The sequence below is a fragment of the Delphinus delphis genome, chromosome 1 (assembly GCF_949987515.2).
Source record: "Delphinus delphis chromosome 1, mDelDel1.2, whole genome shotgun sequence".
NCBI lineage: Eukaryota > Metazoa > Chordata > Mammalia > Artiodactyla > Delphinidae > Delphinus > Delphinus delphis.
Window position 1 is genome coordinate 181097767 of NC_082683.1, and position 25026 is coordinate 181122792.

Sequence of the window (25026 nt, forward strand, 5' to 3'; positions counted from 1 at the left end):
AAATGTTGATCTTGTGAAATTCAAATTACTATTACCTTAGATTAGCGAGGACAACTGGCGACATCTGGAGAGATCTGGGTTAGTCACATCTCCGGGGCCATTATAGGCACCTAGTTGGTAGAGGCCAGGGATGCAGCTAAACATCCTACAATGGATAGTCCAGCACGACACCACCCCCCCCCCCCACCTCCTTCATCAAGGGAGAATTTTTGGTTCAAACTGTCAATAGTGCTGAGGTGGAGAAACCTTGCCTTAGAGTGGAGTGGTCTGCATTGCTGTTTTTTTGAGCTTGCTATATTTACCACGTACATTTTTTTTTTCTCAAGAAGCTCATCCTTTAATAGAAGCATAAAATTATCTTGTTTGGATAAATATTTCATAATAAATTCTAATAGAAGGAGAGTGCTTTTAAAAACCTACTTATAGGGAATTACTGGAGTGAGGCAAGGAAAGAATGATTTTTCTGGTCCTTCTTACAATGGTCACTTATATTAAAACATCTCAATGACACTACATGAGGAAAATGTATAAAAAGGAGAAATCTTGACTATGTCTGTTCTATAGGAACTGATCCATCCTCTCTTCTTATAGCAAATCAAATGTCCTTTGCAGCTCCACCCTTGACACAACCCAAAAGCTGTGACAGATAAGGAGAGAATAAGCGAATGAGTGGCATTGCAGATTCTTTGGTCCAACCTGAGGCAAAATGATGCCCTGACTAAAGGTTTGTTTATTTCCCTGAGGTCCAACCTGAGGCAAAATGATGCCCTGACTAAAGGTCTGTTTATTTCCCTGAGGTCAGTCCCCATAATAGATACCTCTTTTGCCCTTGTATCTGCCCTTCTCACCCTCCTGCAAAGATTTCCCAGATAAAGTACAGAAAAGAAATCGAGGAAGATCTGGGGTAGTGGAGGTGGTGTTTCTCATACGTCAAGAAAGTCCCAGGCCATTTTCATCTTCTGAAACCTCTGCTTCATTAATAAAATAAAATAAAATAAAAATGCCAAGACAGCATTACCAAAAAAACTTGTTTTAATGTAATAATTTAGCAAACTATGACATTTTGTCCAAAGAATACAATACTGTTCACAGGGAGATGAGATTTATAAAACTATTCATTTATAGTCTATCTCAGAGAGTATGATCTGATAATGGGATGATGGGACCAGGCTGAAAGTTGTACAATAAAAAACGTCTTCTTTCAAACCTGAGCATCTCCGGAATGTATCTTTATCATTTCAAGATAGTATCAAAATGTCTAAATTTGTTAATTGAGTTAGTTACTAGTGAACTCTGGACACTCCCTCCCACAGGAACCCTCACGGGCTCTGAAGGAAGGAGGAAGGATGGAGAAGAGCACTGAGAAATGGCAGGTGAGCAAAGAGACACTCCGTGGTCCTCCTCCAGACTCCAAGTGTTGGTGAGTGCACAAGATTGTGTTGAAAAGGGAGTGGCTGTCAATCACCACCAAAGTGGATGTGGCTGGTTTGACTGCCTAAGGGGGGAACACCCTAAACTGGAAAAAAAAATCAATTTGAAAACTAGTATCGCTCTTTTATTCATTTAAGCTATTTTAATTTTATAAATTACTGTTTTAATTTTCTTGATCACTATGAACAGTGACTTTCACACTATTAGAGATGTGGGAGATTTTCCACTTTCATTGTACTTTTCTAGATCTGGGAACACCAACTCCCTGCCTTCCCAGGATACCCCATGGCTGATGGAGTATCCTGATGGATATCCTGAGCTCTCCTCAGTCTAACCCTGCACACATTTCTGGACCTCCAACTATAATTTCCTCACTTAGGATACAAATAAAATTATTTTCATTGAAAGAACAGGGCAAAGGAAAGAGATAACGATTGAGTCTATCAGGTGCTGGACCAGTTTCGGCACATTGTCACATTTATCCCGCCTCAGAAATCCATGAGATGGCTGTAATTAGCACTATTTTGCAGATGAGGAATCTGGGGCTCAGAGATGAATATGTGAAACTTTGTAAAAATAATGAGTAGTGGGGCTAGATTTAAGTCTGTCTGCCCCTCCAACTTCTGCTCTTTCCACTTTTCAGCACCCCCTTCTTTTAATTTAGGAAATAAAACTTCTGTTCCAGCCTAAAGGAATGACCAGCATCAGTGGGTGGACACAGAGCATTTAGAAAAGGAACTGAAAGCTTTCCTGCAGCCTCTGAAATCACAGTGAGTGGCCAGTAGTGCACCTGCTGCGATGGGGACAATAGCTCAGAAATTCCATCCCTCAGCTGGAGAATCTTCCCACAACACAGAGATCTGTGGTTGTTTCCATCTGACATTTCGGTACCTGAGGAGGGAGCCTTAATGATCACGTCTGCAATTGCTGGAGGTTCGGAGCTCAGCTTATCTAACCCTTCACTTAAAAAATACAGCCAATGGGATCCAGTGGGGTGAAGTGACCTCCTCAAGGTCACACAGCTAAGAAGGAAAGGGGCAGACAGGAGACCAGGAAAATCAACAAGCTTGATACATGTGGAAGTTCTCTATGACTACTCTATATGTTAATATGAGACTTTGCTGAAACAGAAAATAAATGACCACCTGAGTGTCTTATATAACACAGAACTTAAATGTATTTTAAAGTGTTGATCATGATTCTAACATTTAAAAGTTTAAAGCAGTAAAAATGCTGACAAAGATCAAATACTGTAATCCAAAAAAATCATTAAATACACTTGGAAGACTTAAGAGTGTAACCTGAACAGGATCTTGAGGACACCTTGGGACGTGTATAGGACACGAACAGGAAACGTCTGCCTGGTACCAAATGTCCCTCCTCCGTCATCCATGGTGACAGCATCAATTATGACCCTCGTTTGCCCCCGAGACCTCACATGACCTCGGAGTCCTTCTGAGCACTGTAGAAATGAAGTGACTTGGCATGCAAGATTCAAACTGTTTCCATCCCTGAGCTACCAGCGAGAGAAAATGGGCCGAAAAGACATCCATGTGGGACGACATGGGCCGGTCAAGGGGAGTAAAGTTGACTAGGGTACCTGCATCCAGCTTCCAAACCGCAGAGTGTGAAATTAGCATGAGGAAGGCTCTGACCAAAAGCTTCGAGCAGCTTTGTTCTTGGATAAGTCTTCCCCGTATTACAAGTCATCGCTCCAAGAACCTCATAGCACATTTTTGAGAAATGTTTGAATTCCTGGACCATTACCCCTTTGTCTGTCAGTGAAGACGTGGTTTCCTCTTTGCTTCCCGCATTTTGAACAGGGCAGTTTGAAAGGTTTGAACGTGTGCGGAGAGACTGGGACAGGACTCACTTACAGATTGAGGCACTCAGACAATTCTACATCAAGCTACTCCTCAGCATCTGCACATGCCCAGATGTCTGAACAAGTAAAGACCTTTTTTTTTTTTTAAAGAGCATTTTCAGCAGCTTCAAATTTCTATGCATTATACATTCCTGGAACCCTGATAACTTCCAAATTGAAGCACTCTGGAAAATTTGAAGAGCTTGAATAATTTTAAATTGCTCTGTACATGGCTCAGAGCTTCTATACTTCACCAGTTGGAGAACCCTCTAGGATTTTGAAGCATTTCAATAATTTTAAATCAAAGCATGTGCATCTAGGCTTAATTGTGTATTTGAAGTTTGACTTGTAGTCACCTCACACAGGCCAACTGAGAAATAAAGACAATTTTCATTCTGAGACATTTTTCATCACTCACTTTCATCTTCAAGGGTGTTTTTAGTTGGGTTTCTCTCTTCTGTTTGTGATTAAATCAACATGGCCAAAGTAACACAGGCTGAAGAGGTATGTCTGCTCCACAAACAACTTAACCTTGACTGTGTCTGCTACACTTGAACTTGAAAATGTCAGCACAGCAATGTGCTTTGCTCAAAAAATTAAAGCCACATTAGCACTAAGGTTGACATCTGGCTGTTACACTAAATATCACAACTGGAGAGATCTGACAGCCATAATAAAACCTCTCCTGGTTCCTAAATTGAACTAGCTATGATCACGAGAGACGGGGAGGGGGATATTCAAAATGTGAGGCACTAAAGAGCTTTTATTTTAAAAGGTACAAATGATTGAATTTAGGGTAAAAAGAAGCCCCTGAGGTTACTTATCAAGTCTACAGAGTTATACTACCTGCCTAAATGAGTGAATAAAACCTGTGTACGTTGTAATTTTGGATGCACTGAATTAGCTAGCCTCCTACATCCCTTATAAAGGAAAGACGTTTAAAGTAAAAATGAAATTGAATCTCACAGAATAACTCCATGGGAATTCTCCACATGAACTATTACAGGATATGACCTGTACGATACATCGCCCTACACAGTCATAAATTAAATTTACTGTAACAACCATACAAAGAGAGAAAAAGGACTCACAGAGTCAAACAATAAAAGCAAGACTAAAATTAAGGGTATTGATCATTTGACTCAGAAGTGAGAGCACAAAACCGTAAAGTGATTAATAGTATTATTATTAGTTGAGCTCATCCAGCCTCCTATATTCCCAACAGAAAATTGACATTGTTTTAAAGGTTCCACCAACTGTAATTTTTAATATGTCTTCCAAATGTTTTGTCTCATCAGAAATAATTTTTAATTCAATATAAGGATTTATTTAAAATAAGTGTTTAAGTTTCATGTTTGGTGGAGGGAAAGCCCACAGTTCATCTAATTCTGGATTCATCTAATTCTGGACTCTATTCCCCAAACTGAGAAGATTGGAAAATGTCCTTTCCCACTCCAAGTTCTCAAATGATTAGCCACGGGTGCTTCTTAGCAGCTAGGACAAGGGGAAAAAGAGATACATGGAAAGTATACCTCTGTTTTTAAATAAAAGTAAAGACTTGATTTTAAGTAGAGGTTAGGGTCAGGCCAGGTCAGATGTTTGATTCCCCGGGTCAGGCCTCTTCAGCCTGTGACCTACCAAGACAGGCATCATGTTCTAACTCTTCCCTTGACAAAAGTAGCAAAAACAAAGCATTTTAATACAATCGGGACTAATTAGGCTTCCAAGTTAGAATAAAGGGACACTTAAAAAAAAAAACAGACATAAAGCCTTTCTTATTTTATGGCAATTAAAAAGTGCATTGTGATTAAATACGGCATGTGTGAAAGGTGACATGAAGCAAATTATCCTGGTTTCCAAATTTCAGGAAAATCATTTTCCCAAACTAATAGGATTACTCGTCACAAAGAATGTTGAAACTCTGCTGTTTTATATGCCAGCAAATCCAACCAAGGAAAAAAGAAAACAGAAGGAACAGCCTCAAGAAGAAACATAATATAAGAGGCTCATGGGGGGTTGTATTTGGCCCATTATGTACAAGTGAAAAATCCCTTTGTTAACTGTATGTCTTCAACAGACTTTATGGCAAAACCTGACAGACCAGTCTCTGACCAAACAAAATCCCGGACTGGTGTACACTTAGGAGATCTTGGTCTCAGGCTCCATTATTTGCAGGAAAGAAGTGTTTGTGTATATCATGAATAAAAATTATGCATTATTGATTATAGAATGAACATTCCAGCATAAAATGCATGCCACCTCATTTTGAAATTTGAGACTTTCATGCCACAGAATTTCTTTTGTGCCTTTGAGGCATATTTAATTCTTGTGAGGTTCAAGAAATGTTTTGTCTCTTTACTCTGAAATTCCTATTATGCTAACTCTTTAATTTTCAGTAAGTGAAGTTGATCATATTAATCATCCAGTAAAATAATACTGAGGAAATAAAAATTTTAGAAAATACTCAAAATAAAACTGTTGAAGGAATAACTTACATCCTATTACCGTATACATCTTTATAGATAACGCCACTGCAAATATTTTAAAGAAATAGACAAAAAGAAATTTAAAAGTTATTTTTTCTGGTTTCATTATTTCTTTTCATGTCCAAACTCTGGGTACATTATTAAAATAAATTGTTTATTTCTCCATTTGCCTGAGCTGAATTATAATATAATTTTAGTCAAACCTCCCCAAACAGTAAAACCTCACTAACTATGTGATCATCTCCAACAAATGTGCTGGTGGTGTGTGTGTGTATGGGGCTGGTGGGGGGCAAGCTATCACATTCCCTCATCACACGGTTCAGTTAACAGCATAGAAAAGGTTCACAACTCAATGAGCTAACGCAGACCCTAATTTTTTCACACATTTCAGAGTCATTTCTGAAATGGTTGACACAACATAGAACGTAGTCAATGGTAGTAATGATTCCCTTTCTATAAAATGCACACCGGTTCTTATATTTATATGCTGGGCATAGATAAGGACAGTGCAAGTGAATGTAGAAAAAGAAAAGATAGGGTAAAGGAGCACTTCGGAAGGCAAAAAAAATAGGTCTTTGTGATGGAATGAACACCCACAAGAAATAAATGGAGAAATCAACATTTAACTTAAAAATTTCAGGAAAAGAACATAAAAAAAAGAATGTATATATATATATATGTATAACTGAATCACTTTGCTGTATAGCAGACATTAACACAACATTGTGAATCAACTACACTTCAATTTAAAAAAGTCATAAGAGTGGCAAAAACTTTTCATGGATGGAAGGTTGATATTAAAACAAAAGAATGAACTACAAGTGTAGCCTGAGGTATAAGCAGTACATGCGAAGTGTTACCAATATGTGTGCATTTATATTTCATTTCTTTTTCAGGTGGAGAGTCTGAGATACATTTGAAAACCAGGAAACAAGTCAGTGGACAGAGGGAAGGGCTCAGTAAGCCCAGCCAGAAAACCAGAACACCAGAGAACATTTTTTTTGCATTGTTCACAAATAACAGTGATTAAACCACAAGCCCAGAGAAAGAGTTTTTGGAATAGGTGGCATGTAGATTCCTAGTTCCCTTTCAGTTGTTGGACCAAAGGGTTTCCAAGAACAGATGGGAGAATGTCTAGCATCCTTTTGGCGATCCTAAGAGCAACTCCTTGGATTGTCCATGGGACCTACTGGAGCACTATCCTGGCACACCCCACAGAATATTTGTGTGACACCAATTAATTGGCTTATCTACTCCCACTCTGGGAAGTCACATATACATTAGACTCTGGCCTAGGTAAAAAGAAGACATTTTATTAACATGCTGCAGGTACTTTGCAGTTCAGGTTGGAACCCCACACTCTGTTGCAGAGATGACCATAAGTAACACGAAAAATTCATGAGTCTCTTCTATGTTGTATTAAGAGAGAGAGAAAAAAAAAACACTTCCAATTTAGATAGCATTGGTTCAGTGGTTTAGTGGAAGTTCACAATTGAGAATTTCAGCCTAATTAGTTTTGACAATCAGATTAACATTAGCTCTAGCTTATATACATTAGCTTTCCTAATATAACTAAGCCTAGAGTGTTGATTTGAACCTCACCATACAGAAACCTATGTAATGCCAATAACATCTTGACATTATTAGGTTGATTCTAATACAAGGGATTTGGAATGCTTTGCAAACATTTTGACCATTGATTACGATTTCAGATTAAGAACCCACAGCAAAATGAGATGTCATCACATTACTTATTTTAGCTACTCAGGGATAAAAGAAAGAATGGGCTATAGGCAGAGACCATATAGGGTGATTTTTCAGGTCCTGAACATCTTGCAACATTGCACACCTCCTTCTTCAACACTTAAAAATATTTTCCTCAAAAGATCTTCATTCTATCCAAAATCCAAACATTAGTCAATCTATTTTGAGTGCCAATTTAGAAGATTTTTAAAAGATATGAATGTGCCTCTCTAGAAAGAGACACGTATTAAGATATCAATAACCATAAAGTCTTTAGGGAAAATTCGTTTACTCGGTTAGTCAGCCAATTATCTCGCAAGTTCCAGCGAGCCAGTTTCATTTCAGGGTATGTGGGGAAGTCCAGGCACGATCTGGGCAGAGCAGGATTAAGAGGTCAAGACTACGTGAAGGACCGCATATTGTCCCTCTGTTAGGAGGGGAGAATGAGTCTGGGCAGAGAGTGGACGGTGTCAAAGAAAAGTACATGGCAGAGAGAGCATCTCGACAACTCATTCTGGTTATCTGGTGCTGAGAAGTCACTCCATCACACACTGGCTCAGAACAACCACGCTCACTTCATCGTGCCTCATAGTGTCTATGGATCAGGAACTCGGGAAGAACTTGAAAGTGTGGCTTTGGCTCAGAGCCTCTCATGGGGTGAGTCAGCCAGCACCTGGAACTAGAGCAGAACAGTGCGGGGACAGCTGGGGCTGGAGGAGCTTGTCTCTCCACGTGGTCTCAGAAACTCCACGTGATCCCTCAGTCGGGCAACCTTAGGGCAGTTGGACTGTTTACACGTGCATGAAGGTCTAAATGGTCAGTACTCTGTCTAGTACACAAATTAGAAGCTTAAGAACCTGTTATAATATAGCCTCAGAAAGCCCAGGGCATTGCTTCTGCCATAACTTATTGGTTAAAATAAGTCCCAAAAGTCTCCTCATTGGGAGGAGAGTCAAAGTCACGTTGGAGGAAAAGAAGAAGAGATGGAAGATACTGTGGTCACCATCTTGGGAAAGCAGTTAGCCCTAGCCGAGGACCAGCTCTGGACATCACTTTTAGCTGACGTCATCCATTACATAATCATATATATACTCAGCACAATTACATCTGTACGTGCCAACAGATGCAAGCAAACTGCAGCTCACTAAATCTCTAGGAAAGGATGCTCACTAAAGTCATATAAGATCCAAAGAATAGTATCTACAATCAACCAATAATAGTTCACATTTCTTGAAAATGTACTATATGTCAAACACTGTTAAATAGTTCAGATACATTAGATCATTTAATTCCTCGCAATAACCTGTAATAAATATATATATAAGGAATTTGAGATTAGAGAAAAGCATTTTGCTCCCATTTCTGTAGAGTATAACTAAAGTTCCCATGGTCTTTCACACCTGAAGAGAGAGACCTGACAGCTCTAAATTCATAGTCCTAATGGTCTAATCTCAGGAATAGAGACAAATCATAAATTGACTAATTCTTACTAAAATTGCAACACAGAACCAATGCAGCTTAATTACTAATGTGTACCACAAAAAAATGGAGAACATTTTCTGGGGAGGATATACAATCTGAAGCCTCTGTGATTATAACAATGTCTTTCCTCGAATAAAAACTTACAAGACATGAGATGGTGGATAAACAGAAAATATGCAAAGTGAGGCAGAGAGAAAAAGAGGAGGAAGAGAATGGGCAAAAGTCGTTTTTGAGGAGATAATGGCTAAGAGTTTTCCTAAAGTAATGAAAACACATTGACCCACAGATTCGAGAAGCTCAGGAAACCCCATGAATGAAAACTGGAAAAAAAATAACACACTTAGGCACATCAAAATTCAAATGTTGAAAACCAAAACCAAAGACAAGACCTTAGAAGCAGATGGAGATAAATGACACGCTACTTTTTAAAATGTGACGTTATATCTGATGACTAACTTTTGAAGATAAACAATAAAACCTAGGAGAAGGACAATGAAATTACATCTGCTAAGGGCCTAAAGGGGTGAAAATCTGCCACTTTATAATTCTAATCCCTCAGTAAACATCCTTCAAAAACGGAGGCAATATAAACTTATTTTCAGATACCTCACCACCTAAAAAAGAACTAAAACAATATGTGCCAATTGACATGCACCATAAGAATTACTTAGAGTTCCTTTAGACTGAAATGAAAATGATAATAAGTGGAAGAAGAACGTTCCAGAAGAAAGGAAGACCAGAAAAGGTAAACTTGTGGAGAAATATGTCACTGTGACTTTTAAAGCAAGAGTGATAATTCTGCCTTGTGAGTTTATAACATAAGAAGAAATAAAATATATATCAACAATACCAAAAACTGTGGGTGGGTAAATTGAGTTAAACATTTTAAAATTTTTTTACATCATTCAAAAAGTAGTCAATATTCTAATTTAAGGGAGATCGTAAGAAGTCAAGGATACATATTTTAAACCATGAAAATAAAAATGTAATTTAAACAGCTAACAGAAGAGATAAAATGAGCAAAAAGTCACTAAGTCTAAAATTATACGGACATGCCTAGAATAGCGAAGTCAATTTTGAAGATGAACGAACTTGGAGACCTTCCACTATCTGATATCAAGACTTACTGTAAAGCAACAGTCATTAAGACAGAATATGTATAAAAATAAACCTATGAAACACAACAGAGAACACCAGAATGGTTTACAGTTTATAACAGAAGTTCCATGACAATTCAGTGGGGAAAAAAATAATCTTTCAACTAAATGATTCTGCAGTAAGTGGATATCCATATAGGAAGAAACAAAGAAAGAAAAAGCAAATGACTCCTTGTCTTAGATCAGGCTGCAATAGCAGAAGACCACAGACTGGATGGCTTATGAACAACAGAAATTTATCACTCACAGTTCTGGAGGCTGGATGTTCAAAATCAGGGTGCCAGCGGGGTCAGGTCTGGTGGGGGACTGCTTCCTGCTTGCAGACTGCCAACTTCTCATTTTATCTTCACATGCTAGGAAGAGAGTAAGAGGGTTCTCTGAGTGTACTGATCCCATCCTTGAGGGTTCTTTTTAAAGTCCTTTTTGTGCAAAACTATGATAAAACGATTATTTTGTGTTGGATAGAACAGGAAAAACTGCAGAATTTACCTGAATTTCAGCTTTCTTGGATTACTGAATGCATTATATTTTTCAAATTGAGAAACTTAGCATTTTTTTTCCACAGGCAAAGATAGAAATCAGATGTCTGCTCTTATGCCTAAAACAGTTGATTTGTTCCAAGTTTTATTCACTGACCTAAGCTTACACTGGCCATGAATACAAGGTGACAATTTCACATATGTCATTTTTAATGATTTATATTCAAAGTATAATAAAAAATAATCTTCAAAGCAAATTCATGAGAAAACTCATTTCTTAAGTCAGCACTCAAAGCAGACAAGGAAAAACAAAATGGAGGAGCATTTAAACGACATGTACCACAGCAGGCACTGTAATAGGTATTAATTATATTTCCTGTGTTTCATAAAGCTATGGATAAACATGGTGACCTGATAAAAAGGAAGGAAGGTCAAGAGACTTAGATGTTAGACTTTCTCTCTACTAAGCTGTGTTACTCCAAGCTATTCAGTGAAATTGCTGTATAACTTAGCTATTGCTTAGAAAAGGCCTCAACATACAACTGCATTACAAAATTTTTGTGATGTGGGCAACCAACATGCAAGCGCTCTCTGTGTTGATGGGGATCTTCAAATGGTGTCAAAGCAGGGTCCTAACTCCCACTCTAGAAGCCAAACGGAAGGAAACGATTCTATTTATTCTCTGTCGGTGGAATGACTGGTTTGTAGCTTAGGCTCTTGATCAGATCTTGGAATCTTAAGGAAGCACCGTAGGGATCAAGAGTCAGCCCGAAGTTTTCATGGGACAATGGTGGATTGGGGGCAATAAGGCAGCAAGAGTCCAGTGGTGACACCTGCTGATTTTGGGGCTGCTTTGCCTCAATTATTTCTAATACAAATTTCTGTAATGTGTTCTCTTGCTTTGCCATTGGTTCTGTGAGCTACGATGAATCAAGTCAATGTTTTTGCCTTTACCACTTCCCATGAGAGGCATTGGCTTCTGCCATTTGCAGCCAGGAACCTTGGCATGGAAAACAAAACATTTGTGGCATTCAACTCAGAAATGAAGTGGATAGAACCGTTTTATAAAGTTACAATCTATAAAGAGTTTAATACCTAAAAAATTGACACTACTTGCAACCTTTGCATTCTTATTTAATAATAATGTATTATCAAGTGACTATTTTTTCAAATATTTTCACATAATCAATACAAACTTGTGAGCTGTGAAGGGAAATAGATCTTAGCATGTATGTGTGGCTAACTAATTTTTAAAGAAAATTTAAAAACAATAAAACTCACTATTCAGACACAAAATTCTCATTTCTCAAATCAAAGTTCTACCATATAAGTAGATAGTGATCTTGGAAAAATGACCTGCCATCTCTAAATTTAATCTTCCTCATCTTCAGAGGGGAAGTACTAAAATTTAATATTGGCCATGCTAATACCTTTATAAATAGTAAATACATTATGAATTTGAAAATCAAGCAAAGTCTAGAATATGGAAAGTCACTGAAAACAACAACAGTGATGATTTTCCAACGTAGTTGTGACTTAGTCCTCTTTTTATTATATGAACAATGAACTCACAGAAGCCAGCTTTGAAATTAATAGCTGAACATGGCCTCTTTGTAGCTCACCACGACAAAGCTCCATGACAGACATCCTCTCTGCACTAATCTGCATTTTTCCCCAGAAGAAACCCTTCGTTTTATTTTTGCTTGTAACCCCTCAAAGATCAGTCCCACCTTCCCTCACTGAGATGCAGCCCCTCCTCCAGCACTGTCACAAAGACCGATTTCCTCCCAGAGCTAAAATGAACACCCATTTCCCAAGATGGCCATCCTCCATGCTGCCCTTCCTCACCATCTGCCAGGTGAACTTGACCACCTTTTAGCTCTCACCCCAAAAGGTAGTACCCCAAGGCCACTTGGCTTACTTTTTTGCTTATGCTCTATGGGTCCATTCTGAAAACCCTCCCTGCCTTACACAGAGCAGCCAGCATATTTGTTCTTTTGATAATTTACAGTATTTCTGCCTAGCTTCCTGTCCCTGCTTCCCTATTCTAACCCACGGCCTCTCTAACCCCCAGCAAGAACAACTGGCAAGAAAGCACTGATTGGAAATTCAACAGACCAGGTTTCCGAGCTCTACCCTGCTCCCTGAATTCCCTGGTGGTCTCAGTTCCTCAGCTGTTCCTTGAGGGATGTTGATGTTGATTAGGACCAAACATTCCATGATTCTGGATTCTGAGAAGGGGGGAGGAACCAAATTCAGACATGGGCAGGAGAGCAGACGAGGATAAAACCAGAGAGAGCGAGAAGAGGGGAGGGGAGAGGAGGGGAGAGGAGAGGAGAGGAGAGGAGAGGAGCGGAGGGGAGGGGAGGGGAGGGGAGGGGAGAAGGAATTTGAAATGAAGTAGAGGCAAGCAGCGACGGAGGGACTTCCCCCCCATCAGCCCCAGAAACAGATGAGCCAGACCTGAAGACCAGCTCCACACCCAAAGCCCCCACCCTCCAAGCCCTGGCTCGTCCTCTGGCTTCAAGCCTCCTACGCCTGATGAGCAGGTCCCTGACTTGCTGGGCCCCCCGCTCCACACGACTCAGGCCTCTCGTTTAGCTCCTGGTCTCCTGACTCCGGCCCCCGGCTGTCAGCCTCTGCCATGTCCTCCGTTGGGCGCCTCTGGGCCCCTGACTTGTTCTGCTTGCTCCTTTTCCTTGTGGCCCCCTTGGTGGTGGTAGGATTGGGGTGGGGGCCAGGTGAGAGGGCTGAGGTGGAAGAGGAGGGGCTGCCGTGCTGGGGACAAGGACACCTACCCCGCATCTCCTGCCCCTGCCTGGTCTCGCTGCCTCTGCAGGTGGCCACCAAGAGGAGGGGTTGCGGGGCAGTTGGGGGAGGTAGTGGGAGGAGTGGGCACCCAGGAAGAAGTCTATGCTCTGCTCCATTGACTTCCTGAGGAAGGCCCCAGCTTCCACATCCAGTGGGGCCCCTGGGAAGTGGGGCAGGGCAGCTGGGGCACAGGGCAGGGCTCAGTGGGGGTGGGGCTCAGTGGGGGCAGGGCTCCAGTTGGCAGGGCTCTGAGGGGCGGGACTCTGTAAGGGCTTGGCCCATGGGGCAGGGCTCCTGGGGCCACGGCTCAATGTTGGCTGGGCTCCGGAGGGGCAGGGCCGTGCACAGCCGGCCCTGCCAGGGCTTCCTTCACCCACCCCAGGGCCCCCCTAGGACCTCTTAGGGGCCTGGGGGTAGGCCCGGGGCCTCCCACAGTATGGGGGCAACACAGCCCTCCCCCTGCAGCCCCACGGTCCCCGGAGAGACGTGGCCACAACCCAGGCACCAGCGCAGAGCAGAGCGCAGGCGCGGGGGCCTGGAGAGGGGTCGCATGGGTCTGGGGTCCAGGCTGCCCGGCCTTGGCCTGGGCTCTGATCTGCGCCCAGAAATCCTGACCTGAGGATGGAAGGCTCACCTGCACTTGTCACCCCTAAATCTTGCCTCCTCACAACAGTCCGTTAATCCTCTTCCGCAAAGAGCTGTGTCCAGCTCAGTATTGACATCTTTCCAACAAATACCTTGTCCCGACTCCTGCTACCGGCACCAGTCTTCCGCATTATGCACAGAAGTTACCTAATTTTCCACTCCCGCCCTCCGCCTCGCCTCTGTATAATCGGTATCAAGTTCTGTAGAGTCTTACCTCACAATCTATCCCAAGTTCGTTTCGTTTCATAAATTCTCCTGATGACCACTACCATAATCTAAAATTAATACTTTAGAACCTCTTATGTGAATCAAGGACCAGCATATATAAAGAAATAGATAGACATAAAGTATCGACACAGAACCTGGAGTTACAGAGTGTATCTCTACGTGCTAAAAGAGACTAGCGGGAAATGCCGTTGCATCCGCCTGAGAGAGGTGGCAGGGGGCATATGAGAAGAGGAGATACAAAGTCCAGAAAAATGGGTCTTGCTATAGCTTCAGCATTTCCACTTTCCCTTCTCTCCAAGTCATCCTCCAAGCTACCACCTGGTCAGTCTTTGCAAAATATTGCTTTAGTTTTGCCAGTTAAGCAAAAGGGAAAGATTGCTGTTTCCTAGATGCTAAGTCGGGCATTTTTATTTTTATTTGGAAGCAATGCATAGTCATTATAAAAAATAGACATGAGATAGTAATGTTAAGTGGAAAGACTGCCTAGAAATCCAAAAATTTGTGTCTTAAACTTGGATAACTGAGGTTTCCTGGAGGGGATGAAGAAAAAAATTATATGTAGATATATATTAATTCTCTCCAGGGAACTCCAGTTATATATATATATATATTTAAACAGTACAAAAAATATAAATACATATGTATTTTAAATGATTTTTTTAAAAGATTAAAAGAAAACTGACTGCAATAATGTCAAGTAATCTAGATTTCCTAATATGGGACCAATTTTGGACAAAACAGTGAATTAATGAGGTTAATCTTGAAATTCATTACTTGCTGCCACTTTGGGTGTTCCTTTCCCCACTCAACCACCACAAACCTTCCTATCCTTCTATAACCCCCTTTCAAATCCTATTCTTAAGTACTTTTGGTCATACTGAGGAGTCAGTTACTGATATCAGCTCGAGTTGAACATCTTCCCACTAGAATTTATAGGTGAATACATATAAAACCCTTTACTTGTATTGTCTTTGTATTTCTAGCAAAGTTCCTGGCTTTCATTGAGTGAGCAAGTAAAGATTAATATAAGAATAAATGGGGGGGGCCTCCAAGATGGTGGAGGACTAAGACTTGGAGATCACCTTCCTTCCCACAAATACATCAAAAATACATCTACAGGGGCTTCCCTGGTGGTGCAGTAGTTAAGAATATGCCTGCCAATGCAGGGGACGTGGGTTCGAGCCCTGGTCTGTGAAGATCCCACATGCCGCGGACAAGTAAGCACGTGCACCACAACTACTGAGCCCACATGCCACAACTACTGAAGCCCGTGTGCCTAGAGCCCATGCTCCGCAACAAGAGAAGCCACCACAATGAGAAGTCTGCGCACCGCAACAAAAGGGTAGCCCCCGCTCATCACAACTAGAGAAAGCCCGCACACGGCAACAAAGACCCAACACAGCCAAAAATAAATAAATAAATACATAAATTTTTTAAAAAAATACATCTACACGTGGAACAACTCTACAGAACACCTACTGAGCACTGGCAGAAGACATCAGACTTCCCAAAAGGCAAGAAACGCCCCACATAACTGGGTGGGGCTAAAAAAAGAAAATACAGAGACAAAAGAATAGGGATGGGACCTGCACCTCTGGGAGAGAGCTGTGAAGGAGAAAAGTTTCCACACAATAGGAAGCCCCTTCACTGGCAGAGATGGGAAGTGGGTGGGGGGAAGCTTCAGAGCCACGGGGGAGAGCTTAGCAACAGGGGTGCAGAGGGCAAAGCAGAGAGATGCCCACACAGAGGATCGGTGCCGACCCGCACTCACCAGCCTGAGAGGCTTGTCTTCTCACCCGCTGGGATGGGCGGGGGCTGGGAGCTGGGGTTCGGGCTTCAGTCAGATCCCAGGGAGAGGACTGGGGTTGGAGACATGAACACAGCCTGAAGGGGGCTAGTGCACCACAGCTAGCCAGAAGGGAGTGGGGTAAATGTCTGGAGCTGCCTAAGAGGCAAGAGACCATTGTTTCAGGGTGGGCAAGGAGAGGGGATTCAGAGCACCGCCTAAACAAGCTCCAGAAATGGGCATGAGCCACAGCGATCAGCTTGGGCCACAGAGATGGGCATGAAATGCTAATGCTGCTGCTTCAGCCACCAATAATCCTGTGTACAAGCACAGGTCACTATCCACACCTCCCCTCCCAGGAGCCTGTGCAGCCCGCCTCTGCCACGGTCCCGTGATCCAGGGACAGATCCCCCCCAGCAAACACACCGTGTGCCTCAGGCTGTTTCAACTTCACGCTGACCTCTGCCACCGCAGGTTGGCCCTGCGCTCCAATTATAATTACTGTATCCCACTCTCCCCCTCGGGCATGAGTGAGCCAGAGCCCCCTAATCAGCTGCTGCTTTAATCCCATTCTGTCTGGGCAGGAACAGATGCCTGAGGGTGACCTACACGCAGAGGCGGGGCCAAATCCAAAGCTGAACCCCAGGAGCTGTGCGAACAAAGAAGAGAAAGGGAAATCTCTCCCAGCAGCCTCAGGAGCAGCGGATTAAAGCTCCACAATCAACTTGATGTACCTGCACCTGTGGAATACCTGAGTAGACAACGGATCATCCCAAATTGAGGAGGTGGACTTCGGGAGTAACTGTAGACGTGGGGTTTGCTGTCTGTGACTAACTTGTTTCTCATGTTTATGTTAATCTTAGTATGGTTTTTAGCGCTTGTTATCATTGGTGGATTTGTTTATTGGTTTGGTTGCTCTCTTCTTTTTTAAAATTATTATTTTTTTATTTTAATAATTTTTTAGTATTTATTATTTTTTAATTTTTTTTTCTTTCTTTTTTCTGCCTTTTCTTCTGAGCCATGTGGCTGACAGTGTGTTGGTGCTCTGGCCTGGTGTCAGGCCTGAGACTCTGAGGTGGGAGAGGCGAGTTCAGAACATTGGAACACCAGAGACCTCCCAGCCCCATGTAATATCAATCAGTGAGTGCTCTCCCAGAGATCTCCATCTCAACGCTAAGACCCAGCTTCACCGAAAGGCCAGCAAGCTCCAGGGCTGGATGCCCCATGCCAAACAACTAGCAAGCCAGGAACACAATCCCACCCATTAGCAGAGAGGCTGCCTAACATCATACTAAGACACCCCAAAACACACCACCAGATGTGGCCCTGCCCACCAGAAAGACAAGATGCAGCCACAACGACAAGAACACAGGCACCAGACCCCTCCACCAGGAAGCCTACACAAGCCACTGAACCAACCTTACCTGCTGGGGGAAGACACCAAAAACAACGGAAACTACGACCGTGCAGCCTGCGAAAAGGAGACCCCAAACAAGTAAGTTAAGCAAAATGAGATGACAGAGAAATACGCAGCAGAGGAAGGAGCAAGGTAACAATCCAACAGACCAAACAATTGAAGAGGAAATAGACAGTCTAGCTGAATAAGAATTCAGAGTAATGAGGGTAAAGATGATCCAAAATCTTGGAAACAGAATGGAGAAAATACAAGAAACATTTAACAGGACCTAGAAGAAATAAAGAGCAAACAAACAGTGATGAACAACACAATACACGAAATTTAAAACACTCTAGAAGGAATCAATAGCAGAAAAACTGAGGCAGAAGAATGGATAAGTGACCTGGAAGATAAAATAGTGGAAATAACTACTGCAGAGCAGAATAAAGAGAAAAGAATTAAAAGAATTGAAGACAATCTCAGAGACCTCTGGGACAACATTAAATGCACCAATATGTGAATTATATGGGTCCCAGAAGAAGAAGAGAAAAACAAAGGGACTGAGAAAATATTTGAAGAGATTATAGTTGAAAACTTCCCTAACAGGGGAAAGGAAATAGGCAATCAAGTCCAGGAAGCACAGAGAGTCCCAGGCTGGATAAATCCAAAGAGAAACGTGTCAAGTCACATATTAATCAAACTATCAAAAATTAAATTCAAAGAAAAAATGTTAAAAGCAGCAAGGGAAAAGCAACAAATAACATACAAGGGAATCCCCGTAAGGTTAACGCTGATCTTTCAGCAGAAACTCTGCAAGCCAGAAGGGAGTGGCAGGACATATTTAAAGTGATGAAAGGGAAAAACCTACAACCAAGATTACTCTACCCAGAAGGGTCTCATTCAGATTTGATGGAGAAGGTAAAACCTATACAGACAAGCAAACGTTAAGACAATTCAGCACCACCAAGCCAGTTTTACAACAAATGCTAATGAAACTTCTCTAGGCAGGAAACACAAGAGAAGGAAAAGACCTACAAAAACAAACCCAGAACAATTAAGAAAATGGTAATAGGAAAATTCATATTGATAATTACCTTAAATGTAAATGCATTAAATGCTCCAACCAAAAGACATAGACTGGCTGAATGGATACAGAAACAAGATCCACATATATGCTGTCTACAAGAGACGGACTTCAGAGATAGGGAAACATGCAGACTGAAAGTGAGGGGATGGAGGAAGATATTCCATGCAAATGGTAGTCAAAAGAAAGCTTGAGTAGCAATTGTCATATCAGACAAAATAGACTTTAAAATAAAGACTATTACAAGAGAAAAAGATGGACACTACATAATGATCAAGGGATCAATCCCAGAAGAAGATATAGCAATTGTAAATATTTATGCACCCAACATAGGAGCACCTCAATACATAAGGCAAATGCTAAGAGCCATAAAAGGGGATATCAACAGTAACACAGTAATAGTAGGGGACTTTAACACCCCACTTTCACCAGTGGACAGATCATTCAAAATTAACATAAATAAGGAAACGCAAGTTTTAAATGACACATTAAACAAGATGGACTTAAATGATATTTATAGGACATTCCATCCCAAAACAACAGAATACACATTCTTCCCAAGTGCTCATGGAACATTCTCCAGGCTAGATATATCTTAGGTCACAAATCAAGCCTTGGTAAATTTAAGAAAATTGAAATCATATCAAGTATGTTTTCTGGTCACAACGCTATGAGATTAGATATCAATTACAGGAAAAAAAACTGCAAAAGATACAAACCATGGAGGCTAAACAATACACCATCAAATAACCAAGAGATCACTGAAGAAATCAAAGAGGAAATTGAAAAATACCGAGAAACAAATGACAATGAAAACACGATGACTCAAAACCTATGGGATGCAGCAAAAGCAGTTCTAAGAGGGAAGTTTATAGCAATACAATTCTACCTCAAGAAACAAGAAACATCTCAAATAAACAATCTAACCTTACACCTAAAGCAATTAGAGAAAAAAAAAAAAACAACCCAGAGTTAGCAGAAGGAATGAAATCATAAAGATCAGATCAGAAATAAATGAAAAAGAAATGAAGGAAATTATTGCAAAGATCAATAAAACTAAAAGCTCTTTCTTTGAGAAGATAAACAAAATTGATAAACCATTAGCCAGACTCATCAAGAAAAAAAGGGAGAAGACTCAAATCAACAGAATTAGAAATGAAAAAGCAGAAGTAACAACTGACACTGCAGAAATATAAAGAATCATGAGAGATCACCACAAGCAATTATATGCCAATAAAATGGACAAATTCCATTTTATTTGTCCATTTCTGGGAGAAATGGACAAATTCTTAGAAAGGCACAACCTTCCCAGACTGAACCAGGGAGAAATAGAAAATATAAACAGACCAACCACAAGCACTGAAATTGAAACTGTGATTAAAAATCTTCCAACAAACAAAAGCCCAGGACCACATGGCTTCATAGGCAAATTCTATCAAACACTTAGAGAAAAGCTAACACTTATCCTTCTCAAACTCTTCCAAAATATATTCCAAACTCATTCTACAAGACCACCATCACCCTGAAACCAAAATCAGACAAAGGTGTCACAAAAAAAGAAAACTACAGACCAATATCTCTGATGAACATAGATGCAAAAATTCTCCACAACAATACTAGCAAACAGAATCCAACAGCACATTAGAAGGATCATACACCATGATCAAGTGGGTTTTATCCCAGGAATGCAAGGATTCTTCAATATATGCAAATCAATCAATGTGATAAACCATATTAACAAATTGAAGGAGAAAAACCATGTGATCATCTCAATATATGAAGAAAAACTTGTGACTAAATTCAACACCCATTTATAATTAAAACCCTCCAGAAAGTAGGCATTGAGGGAACTTACCTCAACATAATGAAGTCCATATATGAGAAACTCACAGCCAACATCCTTCTTGATGGTGACAAATTGAAACTATTTCCACTAAGATAAGGAACAAGACAAGGTTGCACACTCTCACCACTATTATTCAACATAATTTTGGAAGCTAAAAATAGAACCCAGCTAAAAATATGACCCAGCAATCCCACTACTTGGCATATACCCTGAGAAAACCATAATTCAAAAAGAGCCATGTACCACAATGTTCATTGCAGCCCTATTTACAATAGCCAGGACACGGAAACAACCTAAGTGTCCATCGACAGATGAATGGATAAAGAAGATGTGGCACATATATACAATGGAATATTATTCAGCCATAAAAAGAAATGAAATTGAGTTATTTGTCGTTAGGTGAATGGACCTAGAGCCTATCATACAGAGTGAAGTAAGTCAGAAAGAGAAAAACAAATACCGTTGCTAACACATATGTATGGAATCTTAAAAAAAAAAAAAGTGGTTCTGATGAATCTAGGGGCAGGACAGGAATAAAGACACAGACGTAGAAAATGAACTTGAGGACACGGGGAGGGGGAAGGGGAAGCTGGGACGAAGTGAGAGAGTAGCACTGACATATATAAACTACCAAATGTAAAGTAGGTAACTAGTGGGGAGCAGCTGCATTGCATGTGGAGATCACCTAGGTGCTTTATGACCACCTAGAGGGGTGGGATATGGAGGATGGGAAGGAGATGCAAGAGGGAGGGTATATGGGGATATATGTATACGTATAGCTGATTCACTTTGTTTTATAGCAGAAACTAACACAACATTTTAAAGCAATTATACCCCAATAAAGATGTTAAAAAAAAGAATAAATAAAAAGTAAATGATTGGATGACAGGCATAGAGGAAAAAGGAACAAAGAAGACGAATAGAAAGAAAGGTAAACTAGAGAGGAAAATAAAGGGAGAGTCCAGCACTGAAATTTCTGGCATTAACCATTGGTTGAGGAAAGCCATGGGTCTAGATATTGATGTCTTCCAATATCCAGTGAAATGACACCATATGCAATTGTGTTGATTGTGAAGACAGGCAGTAATAATCACTTTACAATGAAGGACGCATTGAGTAGCCCCATGTTTTCTAGTTCTTTAACATTTTTGTATAAGGCACCATCTGTGAGACATTGTAAAACAAGTCATCACCTAAAATTACATGTCCTTATCATGAATGCTATTACATATATGTACATATACCAACTGTACATCTATACATATATACAAATGGAAGCAAATTGTTGAATTTAATAAAAGAACTAGACATTTTTGCAACAGTTAAAAATCCTTATAATAGGTCAATAGAATTCTATGGGAAAAAAAATCTCCTTTCCTTAATTCCATCATTAGGAAAATAAAATTCTGAATGTAGAATCAGTTTCTGAAACTGAATGTATGCAATGATTGATAATCATATTGGAATAAAAGTATCATTTCTCGACTTTATAGTGCACATGACTAAGTAACAAAGCTAACTCTACAGTATGGAAAATTTTCTTCTGCTTTCTGACATAAATTCCTCTAATGATTTGCCTGGACTGGAAAGCTATTTTTTCTAAGCTTTCCTCCTCATGTCTTATTCAGCATACATTCTGAGGACAGCTGGAGAAGCCTATAATGGGTTACATTAATAACCAAAGATGGGAAATGATGGGCATTCTTAAAGGGAGGGGAAGATAAAAACTGAGAATATGCAAATGTTTGGGTACAGCCAGGAGTGAATTAGTAATGAGTGTGGCATAACTAAGATCAGAGATGAAGATATAGTGAAAAGGATGCCTGTGGATGTGACTCTTAGCACCGTATAGCAATATCAGACATCCTGGAATGTGACTGCCTTGAAGCCACACAGCACATCAATTCAATTACTCCACCTGGGGTAGAATGGGAGCAAAAACTCACTCAAACTGACTCTTGTGTTTTTACCTCCAGGAGAATTTTGGACAATGGGAAGCTGTTTTTATTTAAAAAGTCAGGCAATCTAGAAGAAGCCAGTGTTTCATTATATAAGGGGGTAGACCAGGAGGTAAAAGAACTTGAAAGAAAATTAATTTTCCATGAAAACTGGGATGGGGGTACATAGAGTAAGAATTTCACTTAGGCTTTCCATCATAGTCAATATTTAATAAGAAAATGACAATCTCTTGTTAAATAATATAAAAAATTAAGCAAAAATTAGACTTCTATAAAATTATTTTTTAAAAGATTTCTAACCAGTGAACTTTGATAAAGGCATGCTATTTTCTGTGCTTTTTATATTTTGCTTTTAATATTTCTATTTTCTATAATGTATTTGTACCCTTGACTCCAATATTATCTGTCTTAATTTTACCTATTCTACTTAAAATTATATGCCTTGTCAATCCTCCGGGTTTTTTTTTTTATCCCTGGTATTTTCTTGGTTCAGTAAGGTATTACCTATGATAAGGCAAAGATCTATTCATGCTCATTTAAATCTCATATAACTACTAGACCAGAGGTAAGAAGTTGGAAGCAGATAAATATTGATTTAAGTGTAATTCTATGTGCATAGAGCATCAGATGACCATGCAGATTTTTACCAAACTCGATTTTCAGTTGTACTTTTAGGCCTTTTGCAGAGATAAAGGGGAGGAGGGAGTGTTGTGAAAAGCCTAAGTGCAGTATGTCCAAGAAAAGCCCTTCTTGAGTGTGTCATGGACGGCAGGAGGGATGTGCTGGGTTTATGTCCCTACCTGAATCTATCACTAACTGTATCCACTGCAAATGCAGGCGAGTGCATCTGTAATGGAAAAGCTCAGGTTGATATTCCTCTGTTCTGGTTCGTTAAGGAGGATAAGTAATGCTCTGAGGCCAAATGAAAAATTAACCCAAGAGGAAACTCAAAAAGAAAACCATTCTCAGGGACTGAAGAACACTTGAAAGAACACGACTCAGCAGAGAAAGAGGATATAGAATAGATCTGGAAACTCTCCTATGAAGTAGGATTTGGGGCTTTCTGAAGGAGCTTCATCTTGCTTTCTAAGACAGTCAGTCCTTTATCTGTTCCAGCACGGCACGGCACGTACAAGTATTCTCAAATCAATCTCCTAAAGCATCCCTAGTCGTGAGCAAAGGCAGCATGTGATGGACTCTTATCACCTGTCTACCTCTAACTCCACCTTTTTTTTTATAGCTCTGCCACACACCCCGGGGGGTTAGAACATTATGATTGAATTCCAGGCCTTCATCATCATAGGTCAGATTCACAAACCCTAGCAACAAGAGGGAAGAATATTGCTACTTCCCCAAACTGAAGACAGGCCATGCTAATTCAGTGACAGATACGAAAATGTCATAAGTAAATGGACATCACTCTGAAGAGGGCTGTGAAGTGTGGTGGCTGGCCTGCAGAGATGCATCTGACCAATTAATTACGACCTACCTCCGCTGTTCCACATGAGGGATGCTTGTAGGCAAATCTGAAATATGTGTCTGAAGACATTTACATTTTTGGTAGGGAATTAAGTAAATGGCTGCCTACATATATGGCGTGGCAGAGCAGGATGTAGTTTTTTACACATACCATAAAAATGCCATAAGCACAGACTCTTGGCAAAAGATGCATTAATGCATCTGAGGAAGCCTGCAAGAATGTGTTTGACAGATTCTTTCATGTGCTGGCTTGATCAACATGTGTTTAAGATGAATTTAGGTGTGGAGCTTCACAATGACCAGATAAAAATGCAAATATGGACAACGGGAATAGCTACAGAAAAAAGTAATTTGGTGAAGAAGAGACTCAGGAATTTCTGATGAGGATTAAAAAGATGAAAGTTGGAGAACAAATGTTATCACAGGTCTATAGACAAATATACTCAGGTCAGATAACAAAGGAAACAACAAAGGAAAGGAAATGAATCTCATTAGATGCCATTGAAAAGGTGCAATTTAGATTTGACTAAAATAAACTCAAGACTGGAATCCATCAATAAGGAAATATGCAATGTTTAAAAATAAAAATATCTTAGGACTTCCCTGGTGGCACAGTGGTTAAGAATCCGCCTGCCAATGAAGGGGACATGGGTTCGAGCCCTGGTCCGGGAGGATCCCACATGCTGCGGAGCAACTAAGCCCATGCACCACAACTACTGAGCCTGCACTCTAGAGCTCATGAGCCACAACTACAGAAGCCCGCATGCCTAGAGCCCATGCTCCGCAGCAAAGAGAAGCCACTGCAATGAGAAGCCCAGGCACCGCAACAAAGAGTAGCCCCTGCTTGCCACAACTAGAGAGAAGCCTGCGTGCAGCAATGAAGACACAACGCAGCCAAAAAAATAATAAAATAAATAAATAAAAATATCTTTAATAAAAGAAAAAGTTTTTTTATATAAATAAATACCCATAAAACTGAATATGGGAGCATGGTGAATATTATTTGTTTATGGATAAAAATAGAAAGAACCAGAGGCATTCTCTTTAGAAAGTAAACTACACACACGCCTGTTAGAATTAAAGGGATGAACAATGTTTTGTAATAGAGACCACAGCATGGTCACAGGAGTAAATAGTGACAGGAGGCTTCG